A 15,322-nucleotide genomic window follows, 5' to 3' on the forward strand; every position below is an offset into this window, starting at 1 on the left:
TTAGCTATTTTGGGGAGCTAAAAAGGCTCAAATCAGCCAATTGTCTGAAGGTTTTAATTTCTATACATTACAGATTTCTGGTTTATTGAAACAGATTAATACAACTTTACTGTAGCTCTTAGAAAGTTTGAATCTTGGTCATTTTCTTAATGAATGTGTACATACTAAATGATGCAAAAAAAAAAATGTGTCTAAAATCTGCTTACCTCTATGATTATGTCCCCTTTACAGAGCTCTCCTAAATCACAGTACTGACTGAGTTGCCTAGATACATCAGCTACAGTTACCATGGTGAAGGACACATTATTGGTAGGGATTTTCACAGGTTTAAATGCACTGCCAGGTCCGCCCAGCTGTGCATATTTCCCCTGAGGTGAAACAGGAAGAGAGTTGTCTTTCCTTGGCAGTTTGCGTAGTACAGGCAAAGCTACAGAACACTCGCACAATCTCATGTTATTGAACAACACCGATTTGTCCTCAATCGTGAAGCGAACAGACGCCAGTTCATGTGACACAAGGATTTGAAAAAGACATGGTGTATTGCTATTTTTACTGTCTTCATCCGACCTAGTATTGAATTTAAAGTTGCCGGGCAATGTACTATATTGTGATGTTCCTGGATGTGTACCGTTTGCTTTCATGGGTCGTGTCACAGTTGAGTGACCCGGCTGGCTTGTAGATGCATTATGCTGTGAACGAGTGTGCTTCAAGTTCAAGGTCAGTGCATTTACAGGATAATCCAAAATCCTAGGTGGTTCACCTCGAGGTGACATATTTGACCTTTGATCAGACCTCGGTGACCTTTGTCTTTCTGACCTTGGTGACCTCTGTCTCTCTGACCTAGGTGACCTTGACCTATAGTCTATTACTGTGTCCTTAACATGGCCAGTTGAGGGCTCTCTGTTTCTGATGAAAGGATTTCCACCCTGTTGGATGGGACGATTCTGAGAGTCAATGTTGTTCTGAATTGTTTTAAAGTGTCCCTGATGAACATTGATATTGTTAGAGGTAGGAGGCACGGCTTTGATGCCCATTGTGGCATTGTTCCAAGCGGACGCAGATTTGGCCTGATCAGGTGGTGATGTCATAGAATTGTACACTTTTTGTGCAGGAGAAATCCGTCGATTTGCTGGAGAACTCACAGAACTGGAACCTCTTTGCACATGTGAAACATGACGATTGGTTGGTGAACTGATAGAGTTATGCCCTCTTTGGGCGGGTGATACATGTCGATTTGTTGGTGAACTTACAGATTGATGTCCCCTTTGTACAGGTGACAGATGTCGATTTGTTGGAGAACTTACAGAGTTATGTCCCCTTAGAGCAGGTGACGCATGTTGATTATTTGGTGACACAACAAAATTTTGTCCATTGTTATTTTTTACTCCCTGTCGGTGTGGTGGCGACACAACTGATTTATGCCCCCTTGGTGGTGATGAGTTGTGTCCCCTTGTCCCAGACTGGTTGTATGAGTTGTCTGTCCTTGGTACCCTATTCACAGGTACAGCACTATAGACGGACAAGTTGCCCATGGCAGCCGGGGGACTGCCCGCACCAAAAGACACTGGCCTGACCCCTGGGTCAATGTCACCACTTGATACTGATCTCATCACTGAAGAATGTCTTCTATTTGGCTCCAAGCTCTTTGCGTTTAACTTGCTATCACTATTGTTTGTATTGGGAAAGCAAGGAGCATTCACTTTTGTAGGACTACTAGTGGCATTAGGGGGACTGAAAGGTGAGTTGAAATCCACAGTCTCCCTGTGACTTGTAGAGTCACGCCGATGACTCCCCCCATACACTTTACCGTTAGTGTACAAACTCTGGGCAAATTTCTGTAAACTTTTTGAATAGGAAGATGAGGAATACACATCATTTTCAGGATCGTTTGTAGAATATCCTGAATCGGCTGTACTACTGACTGAAGTTACAGTTGTCACCCCTGATTCACCTCGCACACTAGATGGCATCGTGGCGTAATTCCCACCCACATAGTCCGACGTATCTAACGGTGGGTTGTTTAACTTATCCACCGGTGCTGATGCCCTCTGTTCCGATATATTTTCCAATTTGCCATTTTGAATTTCTTTGGGTTGCGATGATTTGGATGAGGAATCCGATGACTGTGAGTCTAGGAGGTCTGACACTTCGCGGTCGGAAGGAGTACCACTGACCCGTTTTGATTGGTCACTGGTGGACTGGGGTGTGTTGACAGACTGACGCGACGAAGATCCACTCATACTACTGTGTACGTTGATCCGTTGTCGCACCATCTCAGTGTAGTGCTTCTTCTTTTCCGAGACATCACTTCCTCTCGGCACAACAGGAAGTGAACGCCGTGGCTTTGCCGGAGCTACAAGATTATTCACATTAGTTTCACTTTTACTGACAACAGACTCTTTGTTGTTTGCTGCACTTTCCCTCGAAATCTTTTTTCATTTCCCGTTTTAGAATTAACTAGCTTACTCTTAATATCTTCTGGCATTTTGGTTGTGTCTTTTGGCAATGTGAAGGAAAGTTTTTCACCTGCTACATGCTGTGAACTTTCATACTTTCGCTGCCCAACAAGAGACAGTGTCAATCCCGTTGTCAGGTCACCAAGGCTGTGTGACCTTGACACTTGTTCAGACACGGGTTCTTCCTCTTTAATATCTGCCTCCCTCCGAACTGGCTTATACAATTCATCACTTTTTAATGCACAGTTTTCATTCGTCTCTTTCTCAAACATCCGTGATGGTTTCGAATGTGAATAAATATCATTATGACTACTATACATTCGATTTCCATTGGATAGTTTCTTATTATTGTTTATCTCCCTTGCACCATAGTTATGTGTCCTGTGATTTGATTGGCCGTTCCTCTGTCTATACTGTGACTGTGAATGAGACAGAGTACTGGATTGGTAGGAGCGTTCAGACATGACCTCTGACCTCCAGTCGTCTTGTTCGTCCCTCCAATGATTTTCCTTGTCGGAGTTGTTGGTTGGCACGTTGTTGTTTGAGTGGTCGGTTAAACCGTTGGACAGATTTGAAATGCCCTCTGATGGCAACTGTTGAAGATCCGACTGTTTTCTCCTCATCTGTGTAAAACAAATAATCAAGTCATTTAGGTCATAAACAGTCAAAACATAAAATCTGACTTTTCATTCATATTCTAGACAGTACTGAAAGCCCATCCCTAATTTTGATATAGATATTAAGTACTGAGGAATTCAGATTATCACAGGATCTAGTAATTATCACATTTTCATATTGTACTATAATTAATCTCGGTTAATTTCTGTATTGACCACATCTACCTACATTTCACAGTTAGCCAATAAGACATGCGCTAGTGAACAACAATGATAAATTGTCACACAGATTTTGTGAACAACAAATTAATAGAAATTTCTGCAAAAAGATGATTGTTCCATTGGCAGTAAATATAAATGAAGAAATGGAAATGAACCCTTTTTCAACTATTTTTATTTGGGACATTTTTATTCAGATTTTCCACAAAGTATTCACATGATACAGAAAGAAACAAAGAGAACTTTCACACACACTTACGTACACAAACACCTACGTACACAAACCCTTGTAACCCCCTTTTTTACATTGTTCTCAAGGATCTGTAGATTATTTTAATTATTATATACAACACCACTCTGGGATGAAATATTGTTATAATATATAAGTATTTAGTAGTAGACATAGTTACCCTATACTTGGCATGTCGGCGACCATCACCATGGTAAGCTCCGTCCAACTGTTTGTACAAATTGGAGTCGGACGCGCTAAGATTAGCCCAGCTCTGTGACTTCAGCATCTGAAGAGGATAAAAACAAACTAATTACTATAACAAATTAATAGTAATTAGAATAATGTTCTACTTTCATAGGTTGACAATTCAGAGAGAAAATATGAATTCGTTTAGGACAATGCAGATACAATACATTAGTATTATAGAAAGTATAATAGACTGGTTTATCAAAACCAGTGTAGGATGATTTTTAAGCATTTAAATATTCTATATTGGTTGTATGTACCAAAGTCTTTACACATTCAAACTTACCAGTCTGAAGAAAAGGTTAATTATAACTTCATGAGGCACGTGTTCACATAATTTTACAACACTGCTAAATCTACGATTTCTTCAATATAAAAGTGATCAGATGAAACTATTGCGGAAGTCTGCAGATAAGAACTACCTTTTTTTAACCTGTTGTACCTGGAACAGGTACATAGTAATATCTGAACCAGTGTATCTAATACAAGGTTCACCATTATATATATCATATGTTATATTGTTGATAGCTAGGTCACTTAATAGGAGACATCTACTAAACTCCTAATTATATTACCCTGCAGGTAATTATGTTAAGTTAATTAGTACTCAGAATAGATAATTAAGGGGTTCTCGTCTACAGCACTTTGTACCAATTAAACTGTCAAGCATTAAGTCTGAGCTAGAAGTACTCCACCAATTCACACCTTGTCCACATTTCCTATGTTAGTCAAATGCAAACTGATAATTGAACTTTGACCTATCAATTATATGTCCCACACCTTTTCCCTGCAGTAAGCTAACAAGTCTTGTAAGAAAAGAAAAATTCCTTAAATATATAAATATTATAACCAGTCACAAGTGTTGAGTACTGTTCATGTAATTGTCTCAAACAACTTCTCTCTTTTCATTATTAAAGCTGATCAGGTATGTTTTCCCTGGCAAGTATCTGTTCTAAATGAGGTAAGATTAAAACAAGATGGGGTATGTATATAATAGACATTGTAGGTTTGGAGTATTTCCCTGTTTCGCACCTGACTTCTGGTTTCTTTATTCACCTGTTTAGCACCTGACTTTGGTCTCTCTATTTACCTGTTTAGCACCTGTCTTTGGTTTCTTTATTTACCTGTTTAGCACCTGTCTTTGGTCTCTCTATTTACCTGTTTAGCACCTGACTTTGGTTTCTTTATTTACCTGTTTAGCACCTGTCTTTGGTCTCTCTATTTACCTGTTTAGCACCTGATTTTGGTTTCTCTATTTACCTGTTTAGCACCTGTCTTTGGTCTCTCTATTTACCTGTTTAGCACCTGACTTTGGTTTCTCTATTTACCTGTTTAGCACCTGACTTTGGTCTCTCTATTTACCTGTTTAGCACCTGTCTTTGGTTTCTCTATTTACCTGTTTAGCACCTGACTTTGGTCTCTCTATTTACCTGTTTAGCACCTGACTTTGGTCTCTCTATTTACCTGTTTAGCACCTGACTTTGGTTTCTCTATTTACCTGTTTAGCACCTGACTTTGGTCTCTCTATTTACCTGTTTAGCACCTGTCTTTGGTCTCTCTATTTACCTGTTTAGCACCTGACTTTTGTTTCTCTATTTACCTGTTTAGCACCTGACTTTGGTCTCTCTATTTACCTGTTTAGCACCTGTCTTTGGTTTCTTTATTTACCTGTTTAGCACCTGACTTTGGTTTCTTTAGTTACCTGTTTAGCACCTGACTTTGGTCTCTCTATTTACCTGTTTAGCACCTGACCTTGGTTTCTCTATTTACCTGTTTAGCACCTGACTTTGGTTTCTCTATTTACCTGTTTAGCACCTGATTATTGTTTCTTTATTTATTTGTTTAGCACCTAATTTTGGTTTCTTTATTTACCTGTTTAACAACTAAGTTTGGTTTCTCTATTTACCTGTTTAACAACTGAGTTTGGTTTCTCTATTTACCTGTTTAGCACCTTACTTTGGTTTCTCTATTTACCTGTTTAGCACCTGACTTTGGTTTCTCTATTTACCTGTTAAGCACCTGACTTTGGTTTCTTTATTTACCTGTTTAACAACTGAGTTTGGTTTCTCTATTTACCTGTTTAACAACTGAGTTTGGTTTCTCTATTTACCTGTTTAACAACTGAGTTTGGTTTCTTTATTTACCTGTTTAGCACCTAATTTTGGTTTCTCTATTTACCTGTTTAGCACCTAATTTTGGTTTCTCTATTTACCTGTTTAGCACTTAATTTTGGTTTCTTTATTTACCTGTTTAGCACCTGATTTTGGTTTCTTTATTTACCTGTTTAGCACCTGACTTTGGTTTCTCTATTTACCTGTTTAGAACCTGACTTTGGTTTCTTTATTTACCTGTTTAGCACCTGTCTTTGGTTTCTCTATTTACCTGTTTAGCACCTAATTTTGGTTTCTCTATTTACCTGTTTAGCACCTGATTTTGGTTTCTCTATTTACCTGTTTAGCACCTAATTTTGGTTTCTCTATTTACCTGTTTAGCACCTGATTTTGGTTTCTCTATTTACCTGTTTAGCACCTGACTTTGGTCTCTCTATTTACCTGTTTAGAACCTGACTTTGGTTTCTTTATTTATCTGTTTAGCACCTGATTTTGGTCTTTCTATTTACCTGTTTAGCACCTGATTTTGGTCTCTCTATTTACCTGTTTAGCACCTGTCTTTGGTTTCTTTATTTACTAGTTTAGCACCTGACTTTGGTTTCTTTATTTACCTGTTTAGCACCTGACTTTGGTTTCTCTATTTACCTGTTTAGCACCTGTCTTTGGTTTCTTTATTTACTAGTTTAGCACCTGTCTTTGGTTTCTTTATTTACTAGTTTAGCACCTGACTTTGGTTTCTCTATTTACCTGTTTAGCACCTGACTTTGGTTTCTCTATTTACCTGTTTAGCACCTGACTTTGGTTTCTTTATTTACCTGTTTAGCACCTGACTTTGGTCTCTCTATTTACCTGTTTAGCACCTGACTTTGGTTTCTCTATTTACCTGTTTAGCACCTGACTTTGGTTTCTCTATTTACCTGTTTAGCACCTGACTTTGGTTTCTTTATTTACCTGTTTAGCACCTGACTTTGGTTTCTTTATTTACCTGTTTAGCACCTGACTTTTGTTTCTTTATTTACCTGTTTAGCACCTGACTTTGGTTTCTCTATTTACCTGTTTAGCACCTGACTTTGGTTTCTCTATTTACTTATTTAGCACCTGACTTTGGTTTCTTTATTAACCTGTTTAGCACCTGACTTTGGTTTCTTTATTAACCTGTTTAGCACCTGACTTTGGTTTCTTTATTTACCTGTTTAGCACCTGACTTTGGTTTCTTTATTTACCTGTTTAGCACCTGACTTTGGTTTCTTTATTTATCTGTTTAGCACCTGATTTTGGTCTTTCTATTTACCTGTTTAGCACCTGATTTTGGTCTCTCTATTTACCTGTTTAGCACCTGTCTTTGGTTTCTTTATTTACTAGTTTAGCACCTGACTTTGGTTTCTTTATTTACCTGTTTAGCACCTGATTTTGGTTTCTCTATTTACCTGTTTAGCACCTGTCTTTGGTTTCTTTATTTACTAGTTTAGCACCTGACTTTGGTCTCTCTATTTACCTGTTTAGCACCTGACTTTGGTTTCTTTATTTACCTGTTTAGCACCTGTCTTTGGTTTCTTTATTTACTAGTTTAGCACCTGACTTTGGTTTCTCTATTTACCTGTTTAGCACCTGACTTTGGTTTCTCTATTTACCTGTTTAGCACCTGACTTTGGTCTCTCTATTTACCTGTTTAGCACCTGACTTTGGTCTCTCTATTTACCTGTTTAGCACCTGTCTTTGGTTTCTTTATTTACCCGTTTAGCACCTGACTTTGGTCTCTCTATTTACCTGTTTAGCACCTGTCTTTGGTTTCTTTATTAGCATCAAACATTTATTGTTGGCATCTTTCTTCTCCAGTTCATTCAGAACGACATCATCATCTCGCAGGAAGGAGTGAACTGAAAAAGGAAAGGAAAATGATGAGTAAGGGTTTCAATCTATTAGGAATGATAATATAAATATGACAAAGCGTATCTAAGTCAACTTGTATAGTTTTTTAGCACCCATTTATACATAGAAATATACCCTTTTTCTTGTGAGAGGTTTCATGTGAATTGGCAAGAATCATTAAAATTTTCGATCAAAATTTCTTCTTTTTTTTACAACAATTGCGAAACAAATCATACCAACTTATGTTGGCACAGATGCCAGTGCACGAGAGATCTTACTGTGGAAGGAAGCCTGAGTACCCAGGAAAAAAATCTCACAATGTTGAAATTTTGTACAAATCTATCCACATACAAACTTACTAAACTGAAAAAAAGTTGCAGAAGTGATTATTATAAATGCCCTGTATTTTTACAGAGATGATTAACTTAATTTCAATTTTTAACACAAACATCTATAACTTGGAGACCAGTAGTCTAGCTTGTGATAGTACAAGTAGTGTGTCACTATTGAGCTTCATGTGATCTCAATATACTTTTAAAAAAATCACATGCAAAAAAACAAAAACGAAAAAAATTGAAAATATGATAATCATCTAAAAAATCCTTTCCCAAACAAAATTGAAATACAAATATTCAATTTTATATAATAATCAATAAAATGATATCAAAATATAAGTGTTTGGACAATTAGATCAAATCAATATGAAACATTCAAATAAATGCCCTTAAAAATTAAAGCATTCAATAAGATTATACAAACTAAACATATTAAAATTTCACAGACTTACAAATTTCATCTTCTATATGAAGAATATTCAATTTAAGTTCCAGAATTTTTTTCCAGCACATATTCTCCATTCTGTATGGCATGGGACCTGGCGTGTGTTTGGTGGGTGTCAGAGTATATCAGGGTATGTTTGAGTATATGGCTATCACAGATCTATCTATTGATAAATCACTGATCTACCGGTGGAACACGAGCCAACAAAGTAACAGGTGGAAATACGAGGGTAGGGTGGGGACCCCGGACACAATAAAAAATATATATCAACATTTTTATCAACAATAAAAATTTTACAACAAAAAAAAAAAGAAGATTTATATACTGTCCAGAGAATGAAAACATTTGTATTGATATATACACACGCATGATTTTTATCTTATCTAATACCACCCTAAATTAAATTTTTTTTTTTTCATTCTTTGATTTAAATGAAATTCCTTCTTAAGTGCCTCTTGTTGTATTTTAAAAACATATTCAAAGTTCTTGTTTCCATGAGACAAAGGAGAACTTTGGGAGGTCAGCTATTGAAAATAGCCTTACGATAACGTGCTGGTACTCAAGTTATATAACCAATACCCGGTAACATCCAATCTGTCGGGTGGCCAAAACTGACAGATATGTCTTCGAACAAAGCAGGCCCCTTTGACAGATTTTAATCAAATAGACTTTCTTTCAATGTTAATCCAACCCCAATCAGGAATGACAGTTGTAAAACAAACATTTCCATTTATCATTTGACAGATTTAGAATTATTAAAAAAATAATGTCTACCGTTTGTTCAGAATATTTGCATTGGCAGGCTTCCACGATTAAGACAATTTTATCCCTTATTGTAGGTAGGATGTTTATAATTTGCCCTAGTAGGTGTCGGGTTCAATTTAATTTACCACAGCACAGGAACTTAAAACAAATACTAAAACTATGTAGTTTTCAATACGACCTATAACCCTGCACAGTAGATTGTTTGAGCGCTCAAACCGCTGAGAAGCATATACCTCTGTGTGATATTGTGTACAACGAAACCTCTATACGATGTGCCCAACACACGATACGCTCAACACACGATGTCAAATTGCTTCTCAGGTTTTAGTCTTTGTTGAGAGACCTAGTATCAAATTTCTATATTTCAGAGATATAGTAATTGTTAATTAGATATATTTTATTGCATGACACAAATTTGCCATGTGACAACAATATGCAGGAACGTGAGGTCTCATAATCTAGATTAATACGACAGGATTTGACTGATAACATTTACATGTGTAAGGAATCACTAAAGACCACATGGTCGGACTTTTATCACGTTTTGAAACTTATCAAACGAAAATCATTTAAACCTGTACCCTTATGTTTTATTTACTAAATATCTCGTTATTCTAAATTAGATTAATTACAGACTGAAATATATGTTTACTTCTCAGGTTTGTAGACACATCCAAATCAGATATAAATTGGACTAGCCTAGCTTATGTAGACTGAGGAAGAAAAACATTATCATTTTCTATAATTTGTATGTCTACATGTGTAATATCAATATCAGTTATAAATATACTGACAAGTTGTCCCAGTTTATCGAGATAAAGATTAAAATACAAAATTTTGTCTCAAATGATATTTATGTGTATATAGACAAATGATATTCATGTGTATATGTTTGGTGCGTGGGAACATACGAAATATGAACTTACGACAAAGTGTTTTTGGTGTACTAAAACTACCTATTATTGGCAGTTAATCAACTGCACTAGACTTGCTCAAGTTATTTTATTGATACCCAAAATATTGTACTTTGTTTGACATAAGCACTCTATCTGTAACTCGATTCCTTCACTTGATTGACAGATTAACTTCCTTCACTTGATGACAATTTAAATTGTAACTATATTCCTTCACTTGACTGACAGATTTAAACAAAGATTTCTTATACACAAATTTCTTAAGAATTTGTAAGGTTATATTATGTGACAATATTATACCAGCATTCCTTCCCCAAAATATCATTGCCAAGGATGCTTATAATCATATAAAATATGGGTCTCATTGTAGTAGCTGGTGGCTACCCCAATGACCATATCAAGAAGTCATAGCCATGACGGCACTTTCATTTCAAAAATATTTATTGTGAGAAAACAAATGGATTGAACAAAAGGCAAGCTTATTTAAGTCCATGTCGGCACAAATTGGTCTGTTGAGAAGCCTGCATCCCATGAAGGAACGAACACTAAACCTCGAATCAACACCTAAAGGTGGATTAGCCGGATGTTCAACAATCTGACCAGTCATGGTTCCTTGTTTATAGATGTACTAGAGTTTTCTACTCTCTCTAATGTGATGCTTCCTTAATAAAACTTTTTAGATCTCTACATTTATGTACATATGTGTAACAGGATATGTTTCATTCCTCTTTCCTTGATGTATAAAATGAATCATTCACCGTGTATGAATTTTCATTATTTTCGTGGTTGGTATGGAACCATGACTACAAACATAACTAGAACTGTCGCCAGGATGGCTGACTAATACCCCCGCAATCTGCACGAGTCAATGGTGAATTGGAACTGTTAATTAGAGGCTAACTAAGATAACCCAGTAATATAGTGACCAGTTGCCATAGCGACCATAATTTTGAGAAAAAGAAAGTGGCGTGCACATCTACACATGGTCCTCTATATTTGTGTGAAGTTTCATTGAAATCGGCCATTTGGTTTAGGAGGAGTTGTCCGGACAATCTTAAAGTTATGGTTCTTATCGGAAAACCTGTTTATAGTGACCAGTTTCCATTGCAACCATAATTGTGAGAAAAAGAAAGTGGCATGCACATCTACACATGGTCCTCTATATTTGTGTGAAGTTTCATTGAAAGTGGGCGGCCCTTTGGTTTCGGAGGAGTTGTCCGGACAAACTTAAAGTTATGGTTCTTATCAGAAAACCTGTTTATATTGACCAGTTGCCATAGCAACCACAATTTTGAGAAAAAGAAAGTGGAATGCACATCTACACATGATCATTAATATTTGTGTAAAGTTTCATTGGAATCGGCCTTAACTAACTTCGTTGCGGGGGTATAACAAGAGGCCCAAGGGCCTTAACGGTCCTCTGACTCTAAAGTCCCTTGTACTCTCTAATTGTAGCTACATACTCAGTAGCAAGTATAGTGGTACTGTTGGCCATGGCGGCCATCTTAGATTTCGGACCGACCAGAAAAATACCACTTGTTCAGGACTATCTCAGGATCATTTCAGGTAAGTTAGAGCAGAATCCCTCTGGTGGAACTTGAGAAGAAGTTTGAAATAGGTTTTGTTCAAGAAAACCATGACTGCACATCATGCTAAAAAATGTCTGCCATATCAGTTTTTACCGGGCCAAAACATAACGACATTTTTTTGGCTCCCCTTCCTTAACATCCTCACCAATTTCTAGCTCAATGGCGACCGTGGAACTGGTTTAAAATGTGTTTTTCAAGATGGCTGCCACGGCGGCCATCTTGGATTTCGAGCTGACCCGAAAAATTACAACCCTTGATTGGGACCTTCTCAGGATCATTTCTAATAAGTTAAGTACTGAATCCCACAGGTAGAACTTGAGAAGAAGTTTGTAAGAAGTTTGTAAATTTTACAGAAAGGTGAAGGTGAATGACGACAGACGAAGCACAATGACTATACTTCATCCGGACCCTTTGGGTCAGATGACCTCACAAATATTGTTGTATGTGTCATTGTTATACTGTTGTTGTACTGGTAATTACTACAAAAGTTTATACTCATGAAATAATTTGAAAGCTTCAAACTACGAAAGTATACACATGAACATTTCATGTTATACAGTATTACATATATGTGCCGACAGATTTCTTCATAAACAATCATTTTACTAGTACAAAGTGACTGACTGTATTTTTTTCATTAACTTGTAGTTTTCTTGTTGTATTGTTTTTTAGAATTATTTTACAAATTAGAAAATTTTCTGTGAAATTAAGTATACTATATAAACTCCAAAGTTGTATATTAATCCTGTCAACCCCCTTCTATTGAAAAGATTTTCTTTGAGGGTCCAATCTCAAGGCTCAGGTAAACAATTTTTACAGACTCACACCTAAAGTACTAATAAATCAAAGACACCTAAAATGGACACCTTGGCTATTAACTTTAATTTTCAACAAAGTTTATTCTAATTCTTTTTTTTTTTTTTAAATAAAATCATCTGTGATTTTGTAGTCAGGAATTTATTAAGGAAATTATGGTGAAATATCCATTATCTTGTTAATATTACTACTTAATGCTGACACCATATTATAGTAATTGTAAAATTATATTTTTTTCGGTTCTAGATAGTCACTCATGTAAAGATCCCTTTGTCTTATATCTTATAACAGAGTTTAAAATAAATCAATTACTTACACTTTACTACACAATAAACAATGTGACAAAACAAAATCTTGTATCCTATATTGACACAGCGCTCAGTTTAACTGTTAAATACAGGATATTAAGTTTACCCCTTGGAAGGTTTACATAAAACATGTTCCGTCACCGATGGTGTGGACGATAGATATCTAGGATACTACTGAGATCTGTAACGACTTGACACTAAAAATCTTATCTGTTGGACAGGTAACAAGACAAACACAGTTATCTCCCTTTACCCAACATGGGTTAACCTCTTGCTCCATTTGTAATTTGCTTACCAAAGGGGATATTTAAACAATGGCTTCTGTTTATTCTTATAATAGAATATGAAATTAACTGGACCAAAAGGTCTACACCTCCAAAGATTTGTTACACAAAACATTTGAAAGAAACAGCAACTTCAAAAGTAGTTTTAAGTATCATTTGCCGGAAGGGACATCTATACATTCATTGGCTTGAAAATTTGAAAATGTGCAATCCCACCACTTAAAAAGTTGGCAAACATATTGACAGACTTATTTTCACAGAACTTTAATACACAACTCACCATGCCCAAAACTAGAAGCGACGGTCAGAGCATGCTTTGATGTCTTCTTGTTTCGTTTGTCAGGTGTTGCGGGATTAAGTAAAATGTTGGTCTTGACCTTATTAGCGCGATCGCCTGGGGACACAACGATGCTTCCACACTGGACCTGAAATACACAACGGTTGTAACATTAGGTAACTTGACACGAGACAAATGATCAAACCTGAAATAAATCTGTCATTGTGACACTCGACCTTTGTCTGTGACGATGATATTTCAGTATAATCAAGAGCTTAGAGCACCGAAAGTTTCATTTTTGATGGACTACCAATTATTAAAGAGCATTGTCTGGAACATCACTAACAGGTAACTTTCTGATCAAAACAAGACAATATTTAATAAGCTGAAAAAGATGTATTTAGATCATGGGTTCAGTATGGAGAACATATGGATACTTATTTACGACTTGAACATATGAGATCAAATGTTGTTTGGTTTGTTTAACGTCCTATCATCAGCGATGGTCATGATTAAGGACTCTCCTGTATGGGAGATGCATTAATTTGCTAAAAGAAACTGAGCGAAAATTTCAAGATATGCCTCTTTATGGTAAAATATCTAGAATTTCATTCAGGAACTAATTCAACCTTAATATTGAATCTTTCGTTGTTTGTTTAACATATGTTATATAGGATATCCTATTAACAGCCAGGGTCATTTAAGGACGTGCCAGGTTTTGGAGGTGGAGGAAAGCCGGAGTATCCGGAGAAAAACCACCGGCCTACGGTCAGTACCTGGCAACTGCCCCACATAGGTTTCGAACTTGCGACCCAGAGGTGGAGGGCTAGTGATAAAGTGTTGGGACCACACTTTATCACTATAGCCCACATTGAATCAGTCATTCCGTAGGTTTGTCGGATGCTTGTTGGCAAAAGCTTGTTAGAATGTGTCTAGGACGGATGAAATTATATTTACAGTCGGACTCAAAATCCGACACTGGTATCTTAACCGTATATACATAAACTAACACTCGGGGTACCTTACTCTATACCAAATATAAACCTTCTGTTACACAATGTAAAAATTTAACCATAACCCTGGTAGTTTCACATTTCATGTTTTGTATATTTTATGTAGTAGGTGCTTGACCTCGGGTGTCCCCTCTGTTTGAAGGGTAAATGAAGGGATACGTTGACACACACACAGCGACCTGTAGAAATTATCCCTGATCAGTTTACATCAGATACCAGCCTGATGAATAAGCTTATAAATATTTACACCACAAGTACTAACAGAACCAGCTACTGTTGCAGCTAATATTGGACTCGATTAAGTCCTGAGGTGACAAAAATTCTGTATTGTATGCATGAGTGAGTAGGCTACTATACTGAAAGTGTGACTGTCTGTTAGTCTCGATAGCCAGTGTTCTAACACAGGGGCTTGACACATTCATATGACCCAGAATATTAACACTGGGGTCTGTCCCCTAGATTACTTAGCCCTTGTCAGTAATAAATGATCTGGGGGCTGAACCCTGGGGCTAAGAAGTGACAATATATCTTTGGGCTAAAAAGTATGATAAATATATTAAGTTGATATGACTTGTTTCGCAAATGTTGTAAAATAAATAAATTTACATTTACATACAATATCTAAAATCTAATAGATGTAGTCAACAGTCTTTATAATGATGATATACAAATTGTAAGCCAATTCATGTTTCCTGCATCCATATAAAGAAATAATCAAAGGGACACAACTCTCAGGAAATTAATCTCAAGCTCACAACTACTATGACACAAGATAATATTCACCATGCAGTTCCATAAAATTAGGATGTGAGAGTTAGACTTATCA

At 36.5% G+C, this 15,322-nt stretch overlaps 1 pseudogene; it reads right to left on the reverse strand.

Moving 5' to 3' along the window:
• Positions 1-15,322, reverse strand: part of LOC117317343 — a 92,240-nt pseudogene that overhangs the window by 3,871 nt on the left and 73,047 nt on the right.

The sequence above is a fragment of the Pecten maximus genome, chromosome 19, assembly GCF_902652985.1.
Source record: "Pecten maximus chromosome 19, xPecMax1.1, whole genome shotgun sequence".
Lineage (NCBI taxonomy): Eukaryota > Metazoa > Mollusca > Bivalvia > Pectinida > Pectinidae > Pecten > Pecten maximus.